We start from the raw sequence: 21,038 nt of genomic DNA on the forward strand, positions 1-21,038 counted from the left end.
AACTGCACCGCTCTTCCCCTGCACAGGTTTTGATCAATACCCCCCCTACATAAGTGGGTTGAGGAAGAGTAGGTAGGTCCGTCCCCCACCCATTAGGTAGTTAGGTCACTCCAGAAAGTAGAAAGGTCCCTTCACATAGTTTCCCTCATTACACAGGTGCCCAGAATAGGGAGGTACCACATGCAGGTAGGTCCCCGTGTAGAAAGCTGCCCCCTGTAGATAGTTACTCCCTGTATGCAGTAGAAGCCCCCTATAAGTAGGGGCTACTACCTGTAGGAAGGTCCCCCTGTATATAGTTCCAGCCCCCATATACTGTAGTAGCCCCCCCTTTTAGGTAGGTGTTAGCAGCAGTCCCCTTTAGGTAATAGTAGTGGCCCCTTTTAGGTAGTAATAGAAGCAGCCCCCTTAGGTAGTAATAGCCAAAAGCACCCCATTAGGTAGTAATAGCAGTAGCCCCCTTAGGTAGTAATCAGCAGCCCCTCAGGTAGTAATCAGTAGCCCCCTTAGCTAGTAACAGCCAGCAGCCCCCTTAGGTAGTAATCAGTAGCCCCCATAGGTAGTAATCAGTAGCCCCCTTAGGTAGTAATAGCCAGCAGCACCCCTTAGGTGGTAATAGCAGTAGCCATGCTAGTAGCCCAAACAGGTAGGAATCAGTATTCCCCTTAGGTAGCTATCAGTAGCCCCTTTAGGTAGTTATCAGTAGCCCCCTTAAGTAGTAATTAGTAGCCCCAATAGGTAGAAATAAGTACTCACCTTAGGTAGTAATCAGTAGCCCCCTTAGGTAGTTATCAGAAGCCCCCTTAAGCAGTAATTAGTACCCCCCTTAAGTAGTAATTAGTAGCCCCCCATAGGTAGAAATCAGTACTCTTCTTAGGAAGTTATCAGTACCCCCCTTCGGGAGTTACCAGTAGCCCCCTTAGGTAGTTATCAGCAGCCCCCTTAGGTAGTTATCAGTAGCCCCCTTAAGTAGTAATTAGTAGCCCCAATAGCAACAGAAGAATGCAGCAGCACACTGCCAGCACAAGGATATAGGTGAAACATGAATATGCAGTTAAAACATGGAGAGCTATACAGCTATGGTGTAATAGATGCAAATGTGAAACTATGAAATAGTGAGGCACTTAGCTCGCAAATTTGTCTCCGCCGGCGGTCAAATAGCTTGGACCGTCCCACCGCGATAAGGTGGCCTCCTTGGGACGGACCCTACACTGTGAATATGCCTCTGTGTGAACAGTTCAGTAAGCATGGCAGGGTCTGGAACATCCAAGACACCTTATATACACACCTGATAGAGGTGGGTCGGGTGCAAGGCCAACATGGAGGTAGCCACTCCCCCGTATGTGCAATACAGAAAAAGAATAAGTCAGCCAGCACTTTAGTTGATACCAAACTATTATATGGACCTGGCCTACAGGTGCACGCTACTAGGCTAGATATACAGCAACAGAAGAATGCAGCAGCACACTGCCAGCACAAGGATATAGGTGAAACATGAAAATGCAGTTAAAACATGGAGAGCTATACAGCTATGCTATACAGCTATTCTTTGTCTGTAGTAGCCCCAATAGATAGAAATCAGAAGCCCCAATAGAAAAAAAAACATATTTACCTGACTCCCGTGTGGACCATGGCCTCTTCTCTACTGTCTTCTTCTCCGGTCTGTGCTCCGGCGCATGATGATGACATAATTCATGTGCCAGAGTGCAGAGAATGGACGCCCGGGCCCGCTTGCATATTGTGGGCAGCCCACAAGTGTGATTGACAGGGCCAATGGCTCTTCGCTCTGTCAATCAGCTGAGCCCAAGTGCGACAATGAACTATAGACGCATCTGTAAGACACAGCAAGGAGAAACCAAAGAGCCGCCCTGTGTGTTGCGTAAGTCTGGTCGCAAGACAAACTACTATCAGGTGCCTGCAAAATAGAGGGAGCTTGCCACCCGGTCTGCTCCACCTGACCGTGAACCGGCGCTGCATAGAAAACCTACCCTTGCTCCTGCTCCCTGCAATTTCAACCCCCACAACCCTCCACCTAGTAGACCCCCAGGGACTCAAAGACCATTTTGTACCAATTGTAATAAACCCGGACATTGGAAAACACAGTGTTGGGATTTAAACGGATTACCCCTGAGGTCACGAACCGGCCCTCAGGAAAACAGTCATCAGGTCCAATCCCAGAATGACCTAAGTCAGGACTCTCACTTTATGTCGCCTCCTGCCCCTATGTTAAAATTATTGTAGAAGGTGTACTATTGGAGGTGTTGATAGATACAGGGTCACAAGTGCCTACTATACCTAAAAACTTTTTCTATCAACATTGGGATGCTAGTTTATTGTATGAACCAGAGGACGTTAACTTCAGAGTAGTTGCGGGAATGGGCAACCAGTCCCCAGAAATGGATACTGGGAACCAACCATTCAGTTGGGAGAGCATGTACTTAGCGGGCAGGGAGTGATTGTAACTAATGTGACAGATAAGAGGTCTGCTGAGTTTATATTGGGGATGAACATTATGAAAAACTGCTTTGTTGAAATAGTAGATTCCTTGCACGCCTCTCTTCCCCATATGTCCCCATCAGGCCAGCGGGCTGCGCAGCACCACTTGAAGGTTCTACAAGCAGAGTGGAAGTTTGACAACAAGCAAGGTGAAATCTGCAGAGTTAGAGTACAAGACATCAGGTCGGTGACCTTTCAACCCAACACAGAGTCTATCATCTGGTGTCGTGCACATCCTGGAGTCAAGAATAGAGACTGTCAAGCCCTGTTGCAGTCTCTGCAACTAGAAGACCACGCTCTTGTTCGAGCTGCGAGAAGCCTTGTCACTGTTACCAACGGGAGAGTTCCAGTTCGGTTAGTCAACTTGTCTGATGTTGCTACTGTGTTACCCAAATACACCCCAGTAGCCCAGTTGTATCTCATGGAGTAGAAGGACATCTTAACGGAACGTATGGTACCCCGACAGCATGCAGTCCAAGTGGCTGAAGGATCTAGTACGACTCCTCCAGAGCCCTGGAGGGCACAACTCCAAGTTGGACACGACACTACCCCAAAGGATCAAGTAAAGGAAGTCATCAATGTTGCCAAAAGGTACCATGAAGCTTTTAGCAAACACCCCATAGATTTCAGGCATACGTCCATGATCCAACACCGAATCCTCACAGACAACAGCCCACCTATCAAGGTAAGACACCGCCCGGTCGCGCCAGGCATGTATCAGACTTTCAAGAAGATGCTGGCCCACATGAAAGAGGCAGACATCATCCAAGAAAGTCAGAGTCCTGTTCAAGAAAAAAGACTGAACCATACGCTTTTGTGTCGACTACAGGAAACTGAACAATGTCACACATAAGGACGCTTATCATCTGCCAAGGATCAAGGAGTCACTCACAGCCCTCGGGTCTGCTGCTTATTTCTCCACCCTGGACTTAACCAGTGGATATTGACAATTGCCCATGACCATGGAAGACCGGGAGAAGACAGCCTTTGAATTTTTAAAGTGTCCTATTGTATCTGGACGATGTCATTGTGTATTCCAAGTCCGACCAGGAGCACCTCAGTCATCTGTCAGACATCTTCCAAGTCCTGATCAAGTATGGGCTGAAGATCAAGCCATCAAAGTGTCACTTGCTTAAACCTCATGTACACTACTTCAGGTACACTACCTGGGTCATGTTGTCAGCGCCGAGGGAATGCAGCCCAATCCTGAAAAGGTGGAAGTTGTCTAGAACTGGCCTACCATGCGCATGGTGAAAGATATTAGGAGCTTCCTGGGATTTTCCGAGCTACTACCGCCGCTTCATTCCCCACTTCGCCCAGATTGCAGAATCCCTCACAACTCTCTTACGGGGTACAGCAAAGGAGAACTACAATGGGAGACTACTTGTTGAATGGGCCAAAGAGCAAGAGACAGTGTTCCAAGCACTTAAACGTCTGCTGACAGAACCACCCATCCTGGCATATCCAGACTACAGTCAGCCGTTCCGATTATATACCGATGCCAGTTTCGAAGGTCTGGGAGCCGTCCTGTCACAAGTCCAGGAAGGATAGGAGCAGGTAGTTGCCTATGCCAGTCGTAACCTGCGAGGAGCCAAAAAGAATGATGCAAACTACAGCTCATTCAAATTGGAACTTCTGGCTTTGGTATGGGCCGTGACCGAAAAGTTCAAAGACTACTTGGCTACCACGCCATTTACTGTCTACACAGATAATAACCCGTTGGCCCACATGAACACCGCCAAGTTGGGTGCCATCAAGCAACGTTATGCTTCAAGATTAGCCATTTATAGTTTCACCATCAAGTAAAGAAGTCGAATGTCAATACTGATGTACTAGCTCTGAGCTTTTGGATTGTCTTGGGCTTCCACAGATTGGTCTTGAGTCCCTGCAGTCGGTGCTTGCTTACAATCCTTGCAACACGTTCATAGAACCAAGGCGTGTACCGCTAGTATGGAAAGGAGTTGTCCCACTTGTCCGAGACAAACCCCTATGAGAGCAGCAAGAGGAAGAAGTGAGACATTGACTTACCTGGAGAAATGCTTCTGTCCTATGGATGCTGTCACGTGCAACAGAGGCCCACAGACAAAAGGCTTCTCTGTTACCCAACCAGCACCTTGCACTCTACTTTACAAGAACCCAAAAAAAAAAAAAACGTCTACATATAGTGAACGTTTCCTTTTGGAAGAGTTTCTGGCTAATAATCTTGAGAAATGTTTGAAGGCTTTAAAGGGTGTTCTCCGCCCCTAGACATCTTATCCCCTATCCAAAGGATAGTGGATAAGATGTTTGATCGCGGGCGTCCCGCAGCTGGGACCCCCGCGATCTCTGTGCAGCAACTGCATTTGTTTAGAACGCTGGGTGTGGGCGGCGGGGGTCATGACATCACAACCATGCCCCTCGTGCCCTCACACCAAGCCCCCTCAATGCAAGTCTATGGGATGGGGTGTGGAAGCCACCACACCCCCTCCCATAGACTTGCATTGAGGGGGTGTGGCATAACATCACGAACGGCATGGCCATGAAGTCACTAGTAGAGCAATGGTCGTCACTATCTGAAAAGTGGTGGTGCACGAGGAAAGGAGTTTTGTAATATAATAAAGGAGGTCCCAGCACTCACCGATGCAAGCAAATGGTATTTATTGTATATCCAAAGTCACAGACCCCCGCCGCCCGCTCCAAGCGTTTGGAACCAAATGTTCTGAATGCTGGGGAAGCAGAGTACCCCTTTAAAGGGAAGATACTGTAATACAGCTGGTGTTTATGTGTCAAAAAGACACAGTAAGCTGCTTCACCATCTCACAACTGCAGTCACAATATGAACTATAGTGCCTCTATGTAGACCAGTGTCTCCCAACCTGTGTGCCTGCATCTGTTGCAAAACTACAACTCCCAGCATCCTCCCCTGCTGATTTATATCATGAGATATTAGTCAGGAAGCACTGACACCTGATAACAGGAGATGCATTTACATGCAAAACAGCCGCCATCTGCAACACTTTGTACGTTTTATTTGCTTTTTACGAGCTGATTGTAATGAAATACAATAACCATCAATGCGTATCATGAATATTTCACTCCCAATGAAGTGTCGGTTAATGGAGACTATAGACCAGATGAAAGGAAAAGTACATAGTGTATCAGAGGCGCTGCCAGGTCTCCTGTGTGGTGTACTGAGGTTCCCTGAGATAAGCGTGAAGCCCAATCATTCAGGTGCTTGGAGAACTCGCAGAGTATTTGTCTTTGGTTGTTGTTGAACTCTTTATGTAGTTCAGAATTTTTGGCACAAATGGTGTCTCCAGCGGAGCGGAATGTTCCAGGTTATAGATCGTTTCGGTTTCCTTTATTGCAGCAAGCTTCTGATATTTTACTAGCCCTATACATAATGCAATATGAAAGTCTTAGAGTAATCTATTGAGTGCACGGCCTACTAGAAGACTCTATCTACAAGACTATAATGTAGATAGGAAAAACAAAGGTATGGAATCCAGCTCTTGATGCAAATAAAATCCAAATTTATTCCATAAAGACAAGGTACAGGAACACAGGAAGTTACGCGTTTCAAGCGCTTTGCGCTTGAAACGCGTAACTTCCTGTGTTCCTGTACCTTGTCTTTATGGAATAAATTTGGATTTTATTTGCATCAAGAGCTGGATTCCATACCTTTGTTTTTCCTATCTTCTCTGGTGTTGTCCAGCTTCTGGATCCGTGCTCCATCTGTCCAGGGCGGGGTGAGCTGGTTGTTCGTTTTCCTATAATGTAGATAATACTATTATACAGTATGTATATGGGCAGTGGCGTTACTGCACTTTGTCGAACTCGGCTACTGTTGAAAGGAACACACCATGGGGGTGCGCAGGCTGTCAAATCACCGGTAAGGCGCAGCACAGGTGCTCACTAATGGGGAATCCAGAAGACTTGCCCCGGATCACGAGGCAAGCGAGGGCTGCTTTCTCCTGCGTACACAGCATACAGATGAAAGCTGCCTCTTAGTGTAAGCTGCAGGACCTGCGGCCTACACTGAGAGGAGACCCCTGACCCCCACACACAACGCAGGCGACAATTACGTCACTCATTGATTTACTCACTGGGAAAGAAGAAAGGGTTCGGCTGAACTGTGGCAGAGTGTTGCGGGGGACATCAGGTAAGAATCTTTTTTTTTCTGTTTTTTTTTTTTTTACCATCCTGGCATCATGGGTGGGAGCAGTTTACCTACCTACATAGCTACTTAAATCACTACCTGGCTACCAACCTACATAGATACCTAACTAGCTACAGAGATACCTACCTACCTGGCTACCTAAATCCCTAGCTACTTATCTACCTCAGTGAACTGCATGCAGTTTGAGCAACATAAATAAGGGAATTAGGAGCCATAAAAGGATGAAAATCTGCAATTAAAGGGGAAAACATTGTTTTTCAATCAATTGGTGCCAGAAAGTTCCTGAAATGGACAGAGGTGTCAGCAGAGAGCACAGAGGAAATTTTAAAAGAAAAGAACTTCCTCTGGAGCATACAGCAGCTGATAGGTACTGGAAGGGTTAAGATTTTTAAATAGAAGTAATTTACAAATCTGTTTAACTTTCTGGCACCAGTTGATTTAAAAAAAAAAAAAAATTCCAGCGGAGTACCCCTTTAACCCGATAACGACCACGGACGAGTATAGACGTCCAGGTTGGCGGCCGTTCCCGCACCTGGACGTCTATACTCGTCCATTATTCTCGTGGGTGCTGCCCAGTGCACCCACGAGATCGCGGCAGGGACTCGGCTGTATCACACAGCCAGGACCCTGCTGCACTGCCAGGACCGAAGTAAACTTCGGTCCCGGCAGTTTTAACCCTTACAGCCGTGGTCGGAAGTGACCGCGCGCTGTAAGGAGTTCTGATAGAGGGAGGGGGTTCCCTCTGTCTCTCCTGCAGCACCCCGGAGCATCGCGGGGTGCTGCTGCATACCTGGGCAGCTGGGGGTCCTACAAAGACCCCCAGGACTGCCCTGGGTATTGCCTGAAAGGACGTGCCAGAGGCACGTCCTAATATGCTGCCTGCTAGTGAAAACTGGCAGGCAGCATATAACTGTAATGCTTTGGAATACTAAGTATTCCAAAGCATTAAAAAATGTAAAAATAAATAAATTAAATAAAAGTGTAAAAATAAAAAAAATTAATAAAAGTGTAAATATATATATATATATATATATATATATATATTAAAAATACATTTATTAAATGAATCTAATAAAAAAAAATGCATAATGTGTAGGATCGCTTTGGCGGACATCCGCAGCATGTAATATGCTGCAGATGTCCAGCATGTGATCCTACACATTATGCAGCAGTCACGGTAATGAGCTCCCTGCTGCGGCTGGGTAGCTTTGTGTGTCCACTCATAGCGGCGGATTTCCCGCCAGCAGTCATGAGCGGACACACTGAGCTACCCAGCCGCAGCAGTGATGGATATATTCGCCATGAGCGGGTGCTTATTCCCACAACATGGCGGATATATCCATCAGGAGCCTTAACTGTCACAGACAGACGCTTATACTGCCAGCCGACCAAGGACCAATCAGAGAGGTCCCTGGTCCAGCCAATAACTTGTAGAGGTGCGGTATATAAATGGGGTCACTTGTGGGGGTGGGGGTACTGTTCTGCCCTGAAAGCCAAATGGCGCTCCTCTCCTTCTGAGTCCTACCACGCGGCCAAGGAACCATATATGGCCAAAGCGGGGGTATTTCCGAACATGGGACAAGCAGCTAAATAAAATATAGGGTGCATTTCTTTCAATATCAGAAGTGATGTACAAAAAATGTGCCCCCCAAATGATGCATTTGTGAAAAATTGCAAATTTCGAATTTTTAACACTGACTTTGTAATAATTCCTGCCAAAAAACTATGGTGTTAAAATACTCACTGTACCCCCTAGCGAATACCTTGAGGAGTCTAGTTTTTAAAATGGGGTCATTTGGGGGGGGGGGGGGGGGTGTTCCTATGTTTTACTACCTTTTAATTTCTGCAAACCTTGCATAGCACATAAAAAAAGATGTACTTTTCAAATTTTCAAAATTTCAAGTTAAATTGTTAGGCTTCTAACTACCGTATATACTCGAGTATAAGCCGAGTTTTTCAGCACGATTTTTCGTGCTGAAAACACCCCCCTCGGCTTATACTCGAGTGAACTCCCCCCACCCGCAGTGGTCTTCAACCTGCGGACCTCCAGAGGTTTCAAAACTACAACTCCCAGCAAGCCCGGGCAGCCATCGGCTGTCCGGGCTTGCTGGGAGTTGTAGTTTTGAAACCTCCGGAGGTCCGCAGGTTGAAGACCACTGCGGCCTTCGACATCATCCAGCCCCCTCTCACCCCCTTTAGTTCTGTACAGTACTCACCTCCGCTCGGCGCTGGTCCGGTCCTGCAGGACTGTCCGGTGAGGAGGTGGTCCGGTGGGATAGTGGTTCCGGGCTGCTATCTTCACCGGGGAGGCCTCTTCTAAGCGCTTCGGGCCCGGCCTCAGAATAGTCACGTTGCCGTGACAACGACGCAGAGGTGCGTTCATTGCCAACGTCCTTCTGCGTCATTGTCAAGGCAACGCCTCTATTCCGGGCCGGAAGCGCGGAGAAGAGGCGCCCCCGGTGAAGATAGCAGCCCGGACCACCTCCTCACCGGACCACCTCCTCACCGGACAGCCCTACAGGACCGGACCAGCGCCGAGCGGAGGTGAGTACTCAGAACTAAAGGGGGTGAGAGGGGGCTGGATGATGTTGAAGGCCGCAGTGGTCTTCAACCTGCGGACCTCCGGAGGTTTCAAAACTACAACTCCCAGCAAGCCCGGACAGCCGATGGCTGCCCGGGCTTGCTGGGAGTTGTAGTTTTGAAACCTCTGGAGGTCCGCAGGTTGAAGACCACTGAGGGCGAATGATGAGAAGAGGATGATGAAGGGGGGTGTGGGGATGATGAAGGGGGGTGGGGATGATGAAGGGGGGGGGGTATGGGATGATTACAAGGGGATGATGAAGGGGGGATGTGTGGGATGATAAGGGGATGATGAAGGGGGGATGTGTGGGATGATGACAAGGGGATGATGAAGGGGGGATGTGTGGGATGATAAGGGGATGATGAAGGGGGGATGTGCGGGATGATAAGGGGATGATAAAGGGGGGATGTGCGGGATGATAAGGGGATGATGAAGGGGGGATGTGTGGGATGATGACAAGGGGATGATGAAGGGGGGATGTGTGGGATGATGACAAGGGGATGATGAAGGGGGGATGTGTGGGATGATGACAAGGGGATGATGAAGGGGGGATGTGTGGGATGATGACAAGGGGATGATGAGGATGTTAATGATGGGTCTGGATGATGACAGGGGGGGATGAGGTATTTCCCACCCTAGGCTTATACTCTAGTCAATAACTTTTCCTGGGATTTTGGGTTGAAATTAGGGGTCTCGACTTATACTCGGGTCGGCTTATACTCGAGTATATACGATAATTTAAAATGTTAATTAAAAACTAAAAAATGACGTCAAAATAAAGTAGACATCTGAAAGTATAAGTTTCATAAACTATTTGGTCAGAAAGTATAAATATATGCAACCTATTAGTGTTAAAATAGCAAAAAATCATAATTTTTTGTACAAATTTCATGATTTTTTACATTGTAAAAAAAACTACAAATGATATCGGCTTACTTTTACTATGTACATGAAGGACGACTTGTGACAAAAAAACAATGTCAGAATTATCGTGATTGGCAAAACGTTACCAGAGTTATTCTCTAATAAAGACAGACATCCCAGATTTGAAAAAACAGGCCTGGTCTTTCAGGGGCGTACAGGTTTATTTGTATTGGTCCTTAAGGGGTTAAGCACATGGGCAGGATCATCACCAGTTCTAATGTAAGTTTGGACCTTTTTTTTTTTTTTTTTTAAATAAATTTTGTGACAGGTAAACTTTAACAGAGCTACTTTCTCCTCTGATCATTCTGCTCAGGGCCATCATGATGAATTATCCTTTCAGCCAATTACAGTCTAGAGCTGTGTCCCACCTCAGCTACTGATTGGCTGAGTGAGCAATTCGTTGTGCCCACCCCGACCCTGGAAGTGCTGTGCAGTGGGACCCGGCTCTGAGTATGGCGGGGGCAGGGAAGTGAAAACCTGTGGCAGTAGAAGAGTCAGGGAGGTAATATGTTTAGGTTTCTTTTCTTTTTACCACCTGCCTGGACAGAATTATAAATAGTTAATATCCCTCCTAATACCTCATTAAGGGGGAACCCTCAGGGTCCATAATCCCAGGAAGAAACAAAAATCACCTATTGTTTGAGTTGAGTTTTTATTCAAAATGTTGCATTAATACAAAAGGAAAGCAAAACGTAATGTACGAATATGCATATAAAAGTAAAGTGTATTCCAACAGATTAAACTGCACGAGTAGGACAAAACACGCCAAGTGTTAGGCTAGGCTCACACTATGGAATTTCCACTTTGAAATTGCAGGCAGAAATTCTGCTTACTAAAATGTACTGTATAGTGAATGGGTTTCCGTTCACAAATTCACATGTGATAGCCTGGGGGAGTAGGGTATATGCTGTGCGGTGACTAAAGGGTGTCTGGTTAACCCTTTCTATTCGTGCCGCCAGGGTGAGGGCTCCTCTGTAATGCTTGTCCTACCGCCACCCTTCCCAAGAGTGATAGGGAGGTATAGAATAATTGAATGTCCACAACCAGAGAGTTTGCTGAAAACAGTCGGAACTTTACTGAAGATTGTATGCAAGCTTCATAACCGGAACAGTCTCTATACATGCAAAGTCTCTTAGAGATTCACAGTGGTTGGGACCTTAAGCGTTTTAGAGTCCATAGACTGATATGCTCTGCTCCACTGGATTTAGGGGATTTAGTTACGGTCCAGTAGTCACGCTAGCTTTAGCGGGGATTAGTTTAGTACTCACGGTTTAGTTTAGGCTGAGGCCGGTAGGTTTTCTGGCCTAGCGTGTCTTTGAAAGTTGCGCAGATCCGTCCTGCTAGTTTGGCATCCACGAGAGCGGCAACCCAAGAGAGCGATAATTGGCTACAGCTCCCTTATATGGGCAGGGGCTGGACTAGAGCTAATTGGTCCAATACTTGTGTCAATCACCATTACATAGAGTTATGGGTAAACATGTGACCCAAGGACCTCCAAAGGTCCTCCAACATACCATAGAGGAATCAACACAGTGACATGACCGAAGGTCCTGTGACGCCAACAAGGTAAGCATACTATTATATTAAATATATACATTATTAAATATGTACACATAAACATTACAAAATTAGAAAAGGCGACTAGGGGCTGTCCCACCTGGGGGACCCTACCTGAGCGAAGTAACTCTGATTTTGGGGACCACCATACAAGGTACAGTATGCAATACGGTACCGGAACACAACACACACTTCGGAATTTGTGAAGCAGAATTTGTGAACGGAAAATCCGCTTGAAAATTTCCGCCTGAAGAATGGTGTTGCTCATTCTTCAGGCGGAAATACTCGCGGAACACATTGCAGTCTATTGGAGACTGCAAGCCCACACGGTCCTAGCACCGTCTGATCAGTCAGCGCTGGCTGCACTCGGAATCTCTGGGCACAAAATTTTCTGCCCGGAGATTCCGCAGTGTGAACCTAGCCTTAGGGTCTATTCACATGCAAGAATTTCTGCTTGCGGAATTCCGCCTCAAATTAAAGCCCATATACTTCTGTGGTATCCCCCACTCCCATTCACACTTCTGAATTTCCACTTGCGGAATTCCGCAAGCGGAAATTCAGAAGTGTGTATATATATGTGGTGGCCAAGTACAGGAGTTGTCATCCTGTACACATGCCTATCCTGTGTGGCGGCCTCCATTTCAGTATTCTCCTGAGTCCACATCCCTCCTATGGACTGCAAAGTGTTAAAAGTTCTAATGTTATATGCTGGATATGACTTTTTGGTGACCTATGGAATTCCTCCAAATTGCTCCCATATATACCTGGTAGGAGCTAGCCTAGTCACTCTAAGCTGATGTACAGTCAAGTGAAGACCTGAGCAGTTGTGTTCATGAGGGAGACCAAGGCCTAATCACGCAGCCACACAGCTACTACCAGTAACCCCTGCAGGTGAAAGTCAAAGCCTGGCGGTAAGCACAAATACATGGGACAAGTATAGTCAAGTCTGTCAAGTCACTAAAGTCAGCGTGGGTTGCACAAGTCAGTCCAAGTCCACTAAAAGTCCCAGCGAGCCAACAAGCTCCCTAAAGTTCACTGAGCATCTCCTTGAGCCTAAACTGAGCTGTAAAGACTTTAACATCCTGTCTTCCTCAGTAAAGAGCCATTGTTCCATAACTTTGCATCAGAGTGATTATTTGCCCCGCGCCTGGACCAGGAACCAGCGGCCATACCTCGGGTGGTATAGAGGATAACCACGCCCTGGCGTCATGAATACATAGGGTTAATAAAACTGCTCTAAGGGTTAACAACATCTGCCCTTCCAACACCCTCACCACAACTTTTGACGCCACGAACAGGATATGTGTGTACGCCTTATGCGAAAATATCCTCCAGTCTGAACTGTGTCCAGTATTGCAGAAAATCGCACATCTGTGAAATAGAGGGTGGAGGTGAAGAAAAGTTTATTGTCTGACATTGTGAAAAGTACTGAAGTTGTGCCCGCCATGTGTAAAGTCCGAAAAAAGTCCTGCGCAGGTCAGCGTCTTGCCCCTGGGCATGGAAGTCAAGTTGCAGTCTCGAATCCGAAGTGGTACCAGAAAGGTCCGTCCCTTGTTGCCAGGGGGGCGGAAGGAAGGGATGCACCACTGACGAACTTCCTGTCGGCAGCCATCTTGCCGAAGCCCAATATAAAAGGAACAGTGCAGCTGGACCTCTACAGTCTGCAGAGCAAGAAGGCGGAGGCACGAGAGACCATGAGGCCATTGAGTCCCAAGATGGCGCCCAGCGCCCGAAGAGTAGCAGCGGGCTACGCTCAAGTGTTCCATGAGCTTGTAGACCAGCTGCAGAAGCTGTTGCTGGAAGGAGCGGAGGCATGTCTGAAGGGCCTGCTTCCGGAGGACGATGAACAGTGGCCAGCGACTCCTGAGGGCAGAATGCCCGGATCATCCCGAGGGGCATCACCAGTATGTCGCCTCATCATCGGTCCTGGGGGTCCTGGGCAGAGCTGCATAAAGAAGAGTCTGACTTGAGTACTCCGATGGAAGCCGCTTTTTCTACTCCCTCTAGTCAGTATAGCCCAGAGTCCACCCCCCAGGCCCAGAAGTCCACAGTACACCCCAGATCACACCCACTTCCAGAGTGGGTGTTCGGCGATGAGCTGCAGCTTATCCGGAACATGCACCAGTACCTACTCCCTCTGTCCGGAAAAGAGCATCCCCCAGTCCCAGCAGCAGTGTCTGAGAGGGCCAGACATGAGGCCCATTTGGCTGCAATAGTGGAGCAGTTCGAACCAAAAGAATTACCGTATGAAATGCGTGTGGCGCAGCAGAGAGATACCAAACATTTGGAACATGTCTACATTCGGATACTGAATCACCCACAGCCGAGAGAGCCACCCCTGGATAGGTGAAGAGCCACGGTGATCAAGTTTGATAAGGTCAGGGGATTTGGCACGCTCATGGACTGCCGTCACGGGGGTACTATCCTGTTGAACCGAAACACAGTAAAAAGGGACTATCTCCCTACCCAGCTTAACTCTTTGGAGAGCGGGGAGATTGTAGAGTATACACCGAACCAGAGTGCAGAAGGGGAATGGGCGGCAGCTGGAACCAGGCCCAAGAATCCTACACAGCTCCCCTTTGTGTACATTCCCTCTGAAGATTGGAATGCTGATCCTTTTCATCTGTTGTCCCCCAAGATGAAGAGCGAGGACAAGCAAGAGGAAGAGTTACTGCCAGAGATTCCTGTGATGGCGCCTCAGTACGTTCCAGGAGCAGAGAAGAAGTTTACAGATTTGCCCGGGCCTACTCCTAGCCTGAGAAGGTTTGGCCTACCCAACGGGCACCAACCAAAGTGCCTTGACCTACTCCTGCTGAGTAGGAGGTTTGGCTGGTCCAATAGGCACCAATAAATTGTCCCCTAGTGGCGCAAGCTGCTGCAGTCCAGATGGTGGTAACAGTGAGCCCCACCATCACTGATTCAAAGTTATCACAGGTGTCATGGAACACCAGAGTTAGTCCCATGGAGGGGGTACAGTCCCGTGGTCCCCGCTATATGTACCAGCCCAGGAAGCATTCTGAGGCTGGAATGGGAAATATCCTGGATAAAAGTCTCATGTCCAAGTTGTTTTTCCTCTTTCTTTACTATTCAGTCATGAGACTACAAATGTTTTGTGGAGTACCACTGCTGTTTTCCAGGTTCCATCGCAACGTTTAAGAAATGCACCTGGCGGACTTGTCAAGAACTACAACTGCAACCAAAATTCGTAAGCTTATGTGCCCAGCTTAGGCCGAGCTCCTTTACTACAAACTCTTAAGTACCTGGAACTGTAAAGCAGTACTACAATTTATATAACAGAGTTAATATATTGTTTTGTTGCCTATTGCACCAATATATGTTCTTCTTTTGATAAGAAGTTGATTTGCTGGGGTAACATTGTAATAAAGTGTACATAAAATGTTTATGCAGATGTCTATAGTGTCTAATGTTTTCTTTCAGCTATGGCAGTCGTGTAGGAGGTATCCTGTACAAAAAGAAAAAAATATACCTCATTTCCATAAAATGCACTAAGCTAGTGTACCGTATTTTTCGTCCTATAGGACGCACCGGCGTATAAGACGCACCCAATTTATAGGTGCAAAATCTAAAAAAATTTGGATTTTGAACCCAATAGTGGTCTTCAACCTGCGGACCTCCAGATGTTGCAAAACTACAACTCCCAGCATGCCCGGACAGCCATTGGCTGTCCGGGTATGCTGGGAGTTGTAGTTTTGCAACATCTGGAGGTCCGCAGATTGAAGACCACTGCATAGGAGGTAATACTCACGTGTCCCCGCCGCTCCGGACCCGTCACCGCTGCCCTGGATGTCGCTCCATCGCTGTCGCCGCGTCCCCGTCGCTCTGGAATGTCTCTGCTGCCGGCCGGGTATCCTCGCTCTCTGTCGCCGCCATCACGTTATTACGCACGCCGACGCACGTACGCGACGACGAGGAAGGAGAGCGCCGGTCATACAGGGGATCCCTGAACGGAGAAGACACCGAGGAGGCAGGTAAGGTCCCTCCCGTGTCCTGTAAGCATTAACCCGGCCATTCAGTCGGGCTGTTCGGGACCGCGGCGGTCCCGAACAGCCAGACTGAACAGCCGGGTTAGTGTCACTTTCCCTTCAGACGCGGTGGTCAGCTTTGATCGCCGTGTCTGAAGGGTTAATACAGGGCATCACCGCGATCGGTGATGTCCTGTATTAGCCGCAGGTCCTGGCCATTGATGGCCGCAGGGACCGCCGCGATAGGGGTGTATTCGCCGTATAAGACGCACCGACTTTTCCCCCCCAGTTTTGGGGGAGAAAAAGTGCGTCTTATACGGCAAAAAATACGGTATAGTGCACTAATGTATATAACAGAGAGTAAACCACTTATGTACATAATAGTCAATAGTAAAAACGTACTATTGCGTCAATATTGTCTAGTCATAAAAAATGTATATTTACTGCCTAATTTTGTGTACAGGAAGTAGTCCAGTACAGTATTGAGATAGGACTGTTACCTAATAATCAGTATAGGTCGATATACTCAGTCCATAAAATAAATCAGAAAGTACCTGATAGCCTGAACCAGCACATAAGGTGGAAAAGTATTGTATATATGCTATTGTTGTCTACTGTAAAATATGTAAAGTCAGTATAATTGTTAATCTTTTGTTACGGGGAGAAGTAGCAAAACATGCCGATGGGCCCCGTTAGCACAGGCATCTGAGTAGAAAGCCTCAGGCAGACCGATTCGCCCCAATGCAGTTACGAGGACAATTTACCCCACACAAACTACTTGTCGGTTGCATCCTTGTTCAAATACCCTGTCTATATGAGTATGTCAGGACAATCCATGAAAATGCCACATGAACTATATCCCTGTTACCAGCCCTGTAAAGGACATTGGCACAATTTTCCAGGAACTGTTTTGTTTTATTCCTACTGTTGCGTGGCCCCAAGTGGTCACTTCATGTCATCCGCCCTCCAGGATGAAATGCCGAGGACGGCTTCTTTTAAGAGGGGGAGTTTGTGGTTGCCCAGTATAGGAGTTGTCATTCTGTACACCTGCCCGTCCTGTGTGGTGGCCTCCATTTCAGTATTCTCCTGGGTCCACATCCCTCCTATGGACTGTAAAGTGTTAAAAGTTCTCATGTTATATACTGGTTAATCTTTTGAGGTGTTTGTCTCTTTAAATATTGTTGCTAAGACCTATGTTACCAAGGAAGGTGCAATGTGAACAGGTGACTTGTTTGTGACCTATGGGATTCAACCAAATTTCTCCCATATATATCTGAGAGGAGCTAGCCTAGCCAGTTTAAGCTGAGGTTCAGTCAAGTGAAGACCTGAGCAGTTGTCTGGTGTTCCTGAGGGAGACCAAGGCCTAATCACGCAGCCACACAGCTACTACCAGTAACCCCTGCAGGTGAAAGTCAAAGCCTGGTTGTAAGCACAAATACAGGAGACAAGTATAGTCAAGATAGTCAAGTCTGTCAAGTCACTAATGTCAGCGTGGGTTGCACAAGTCAGTCCAAGTCCACTACAAGTCCCAGCGAGCCAACAAGCTCCCTAAAGTTCACGTAGCATCTCCTTGGGCCTAAACTGGGCTGTAAAGACTTTAAAATCCTGTCTCAATAAAGAGCCGTTGTTCCATAACATTGCATCTGAGTGATTATTTTCCCCGTAATATAATATATTACAAGAGGCTTTTTCCTTGATGACTTATTCTCGTGATGGGCCATCAAAATGACATTGTCGGGGTCTGACACCTGGCACCCCCTGTGATCAGCTATAGGCATATATAAATATATTCTATAAATTGCACTGTGTGTGGGATGCTATCATCCCTATATAACTAAAGGAAAAAAATACTATTAATATTTAGTGTATCTATTATTAGATGCAGATATTGAAGCACCCAGGACACATGATACGCCCATGATACACGTGACAGCATCTGTCATCATCCCTCGGGTGTTATTTTTATCGGGGCTCTGACATTAGTTATGAATTACCAAGCAATGAGCCCAGTTAATTGTGACAGGATGATGAATGGCTCCCGGTGCTCGGCTTCGTCACGTCACAATATGCAGATCTGGTAATGGCTTCTGTAGGTGCGGGAGAGGAATAATAAGCAGTTTGCACTTCACTTACGCAGCAGCATCACAATTCAGACTAAAATAACTGGATTGTAGATTATAGGTTTCCAGGCCGAGCACAATTATTATGCGGCGAGAATACATGTTCGCCTATTTGTCAGCGGTTATGTGGGTGACTATGAATTACTGTAAGATTTCCATAAGAATTTGTATTATGTTAATGTTCCCCAGGCAAAATTTTACAAGGGAGGGGGCGTTCTTCATGACCTAGAAATAGATCATGTACAGGGCCAAAGCTCTCTAGGATAATTCCCAGTGCAATGTGATTCCCATGGGGGACCATGCTGGAGGGAGGTGAATTTGTTTATACATTCATCTCAAGACACTGAATGCACGGCTAAGTTCACTTGTTAATTTTCATATGGATTTCAGCATGGATCCAGGTCAACGACAATCAAATGCATGTGAATGGAGATTCTGCAACTCCAGTGGTAGGGAACAGTGCACACTAATGCTCCTCCCAGCCATTGCCCCTATCTGCCCTAAACGGCGATCCCTAACTGGGTGATGGTCCCTACTCTGGACTAAGTGCAGGGGCATCAGGCTAGTTAGACAGGCCGGGTCTGTGACAAATGGGCAGACTAAGTACAAAATTAGCAGACAAGAGGTTAAAGGGTAGCTCCCACCATCATGTTTTGTTTTTTCTGTCCCTGCCTATTGCCCTTCTATCCCTAACACCATCCCTGCCTTTATTTTTTTTTAAACTATTGTAAAAATGGCATTTAGTCTGCCTGGTAGTGTGCTCACTACCAGGCAGACTTCCCCAGCAGGCACCACGTCACTGATGCCTGCTTGGGGGGCCAACTTCCACCCTTAGTTCTCCTAAAAGGGTGCCTCCAGCTGTTTCACCACTACAACTCCCAGCATGCCCTGACATCTATTGGCTGTCAGGGCATGCTGGGAGTTGTAGTGGTAAAACAACTGGAGGCACCCAGGACAGGAGCTTCATGGGGGAAAGAGTTAGCCGGGAGCCAATGCGGGAGGGACGGGTGCGGGGGAGCCACTTCCTGCTGCTCGGTGAGTAACACCCAAACCCCCCTGCCCCCGTACCTTGCAGCATGGCCGTCGGCGAGTGCGGGGAGCCGATGCGCAGCCCTGGATGTTCCTGCGCAAAATTTCGACCGATGCCCTGCCGGAATCAGTTGGAATTTTGCAGTGACGTCACTCCGCACTGCATTCTGCCACTAGGAGGGCGACCCCTATTGGCCGAATTTCAAATTGCTTTTAAAATGTTTGAAAAGCATTTTTTTTAAATAAAAGTATATTACTACTTAAGTACTACAACATATCAAAAATAATTTTTCATGACAGTGCCCATTTAAACCAAAAAGTCAAAACCTAGAGGGTACAAAATCAAATTGAACAAACACAGTCAGGCTGGGTTAAACCAGGAGGGTATCACAGTACAAAGAGAAAAGTACGGTCAGGAAATAGGAATTTCCCTGTCAGGATCCAGGGAAAGCTGAGAAGTAAACAAAATGCTAGTGATAACCAAGAAAGGCCAATCACGGGCATGGCAGCAGTGCAACCATTTGTTTAAATATCCTTTCCTGAGGAGTTGTGACCGTCCTGAGCTGCCCCATCGCCTCCACCTCCCAATTGGCTGACAGGACTGTCAATAATATGACACAGCTCTGCACTGAGGAGACCTGGTCGTCATAGAGACTCCAGGATGCTCTCGGTGGGGATCTGCAGGGAATGGACGCAGCATGGGAGCAACGACAGGCACATTTATGACACATCCTATGAAAAATACAAAGGAAAGGCAGTTCCAGGTTACCCAAAACACCGCGGCCGGAACACCGGACCCAATGCTGGATAGCATACCAGTAAATGCCAAAAGGAAAAGGATGGATCCAGCTCTAGAGTTGCATAAAACTATGGATTTATTTCCAAACAGACACACACATGAACAGCACATAGACAGATGACGCGCAGGTATGCTTTTAGTCGTACAATGAAAAATGTTCATTTGATTTACAATATGGAAAACCAACACGTGTGAACTAACCCTAACCCTAAGTGGCCTGTCTACAGTCTGTATGAACATACAGTAGATAAAGCATGATCTGCAGGATCTAGGTTTCAGGATCATATTGCATTAGGAAATATCCTGAGTGTCTGCCCATCTCACAATCTATTTTTAAGGGTAACTCCCATTGTAATTATTCATCAAGGAGTATTCTTATAAGAATAATTTATGTAACAACTAAGATCAAGCTGCTGACTCCTAAAGTGTGAGCAATTAACAGGTTTAGGATGCATGCACACAGTCTAGGGTCTCTCCCTACATAAGCCCCTCTGTTTTGTCTTTGTCTAACAACTGTTAGTGACAGAATTCCCCTAATAACAGGCAGTGGACAGAAGTTTGCAGGGAAGGGAGACGCCTAGTAGCCAGATTATTTTTTTTTTTTTTTTCTGGGATAAGGAGTTATTTTTGCAAATGAAATGATTTGCAAATATGTTAGGAATCATATGAGGGGGGTGTTCAGAACGGACAGTGACAGGATAAGTGATGGAGCCTCTGACTGCAGTGTGAGCAATGCCTTAGGGAGTGCAGGATCGGATTAGTAGTAGTGTGTAACCATGGTGACAGGTAATGTGCATGTGCAAGAATTAATATAGTCCCTGTGAGCTACACTTAGGCTACATGTCACTAAATAATGTAAAAGTGTTTCATAATTCTTCAGCCAAAGTGGCTTCTAGGGCCAAGATAGCAAATTTCTGCTTTAGTTTATGTTGGATTTGTTCACACTACTGATAGAGTAAGGAAGGGGATAGGGTACGCTGCTCTTTAGGGTCCCCATGTTGACTGCAGAGGCGGCTTTGTACTATTTACACACTTGCTTACAGTGTCATGATACATGTCAATATGTAGATGTCAAAAATACTGTAGTTAGATAAACTAAAGGGTGTGTAACTTCATGGATATCTACTGCACCCAGAAGTGCATATACACTGATAATATCTCTGTGTTCTTAGAAGCAAATTGAGATCTTGAGATGCCCATTACCCACCTGACTGAGCACTGCTAAGCGCTGAGAATAAAGAATGTGTTGGGCGCGGCACAGAATCTACATTGGCATCTGGAGGCCTCATGTTAAATGAATGGGCACAACTGTACAAATCTATCTCTTCAGCCCCCTATCTATCCATCTATCTATCTCATATCTATCTATTTATCTTATATCTATCCATCTATC

The 21,038-nt window shown here is 46.7% G+C and overlaps 1 long non-coding RNA gene across 2 annotated transcripts in view; it reads right to left on the reverse strand.

Moving 5' to 3' along the window:
* LOC130363000 (uncharacterized) overlaps positions 1–21,038 on the reverse strand; it is a 101,031-nt gene that overhangs the window by 69,221 nt on the left and 10,772 nt on the right. The window lies entirely within an intron of this gene.

Source organism: Hyla sarda, chromosome 3 (genome assembly GCF_029499605.1).
Source record: "Hyla sarda isolate aHylSar1 chromosome 3, aHylSar1.hap1, whole genome shotgun sequence".
NCBI lineage: Eukaryota > Metazoa > Chordata > Amphibia > Anura > Hylidae > Hyla > Hyla sarda.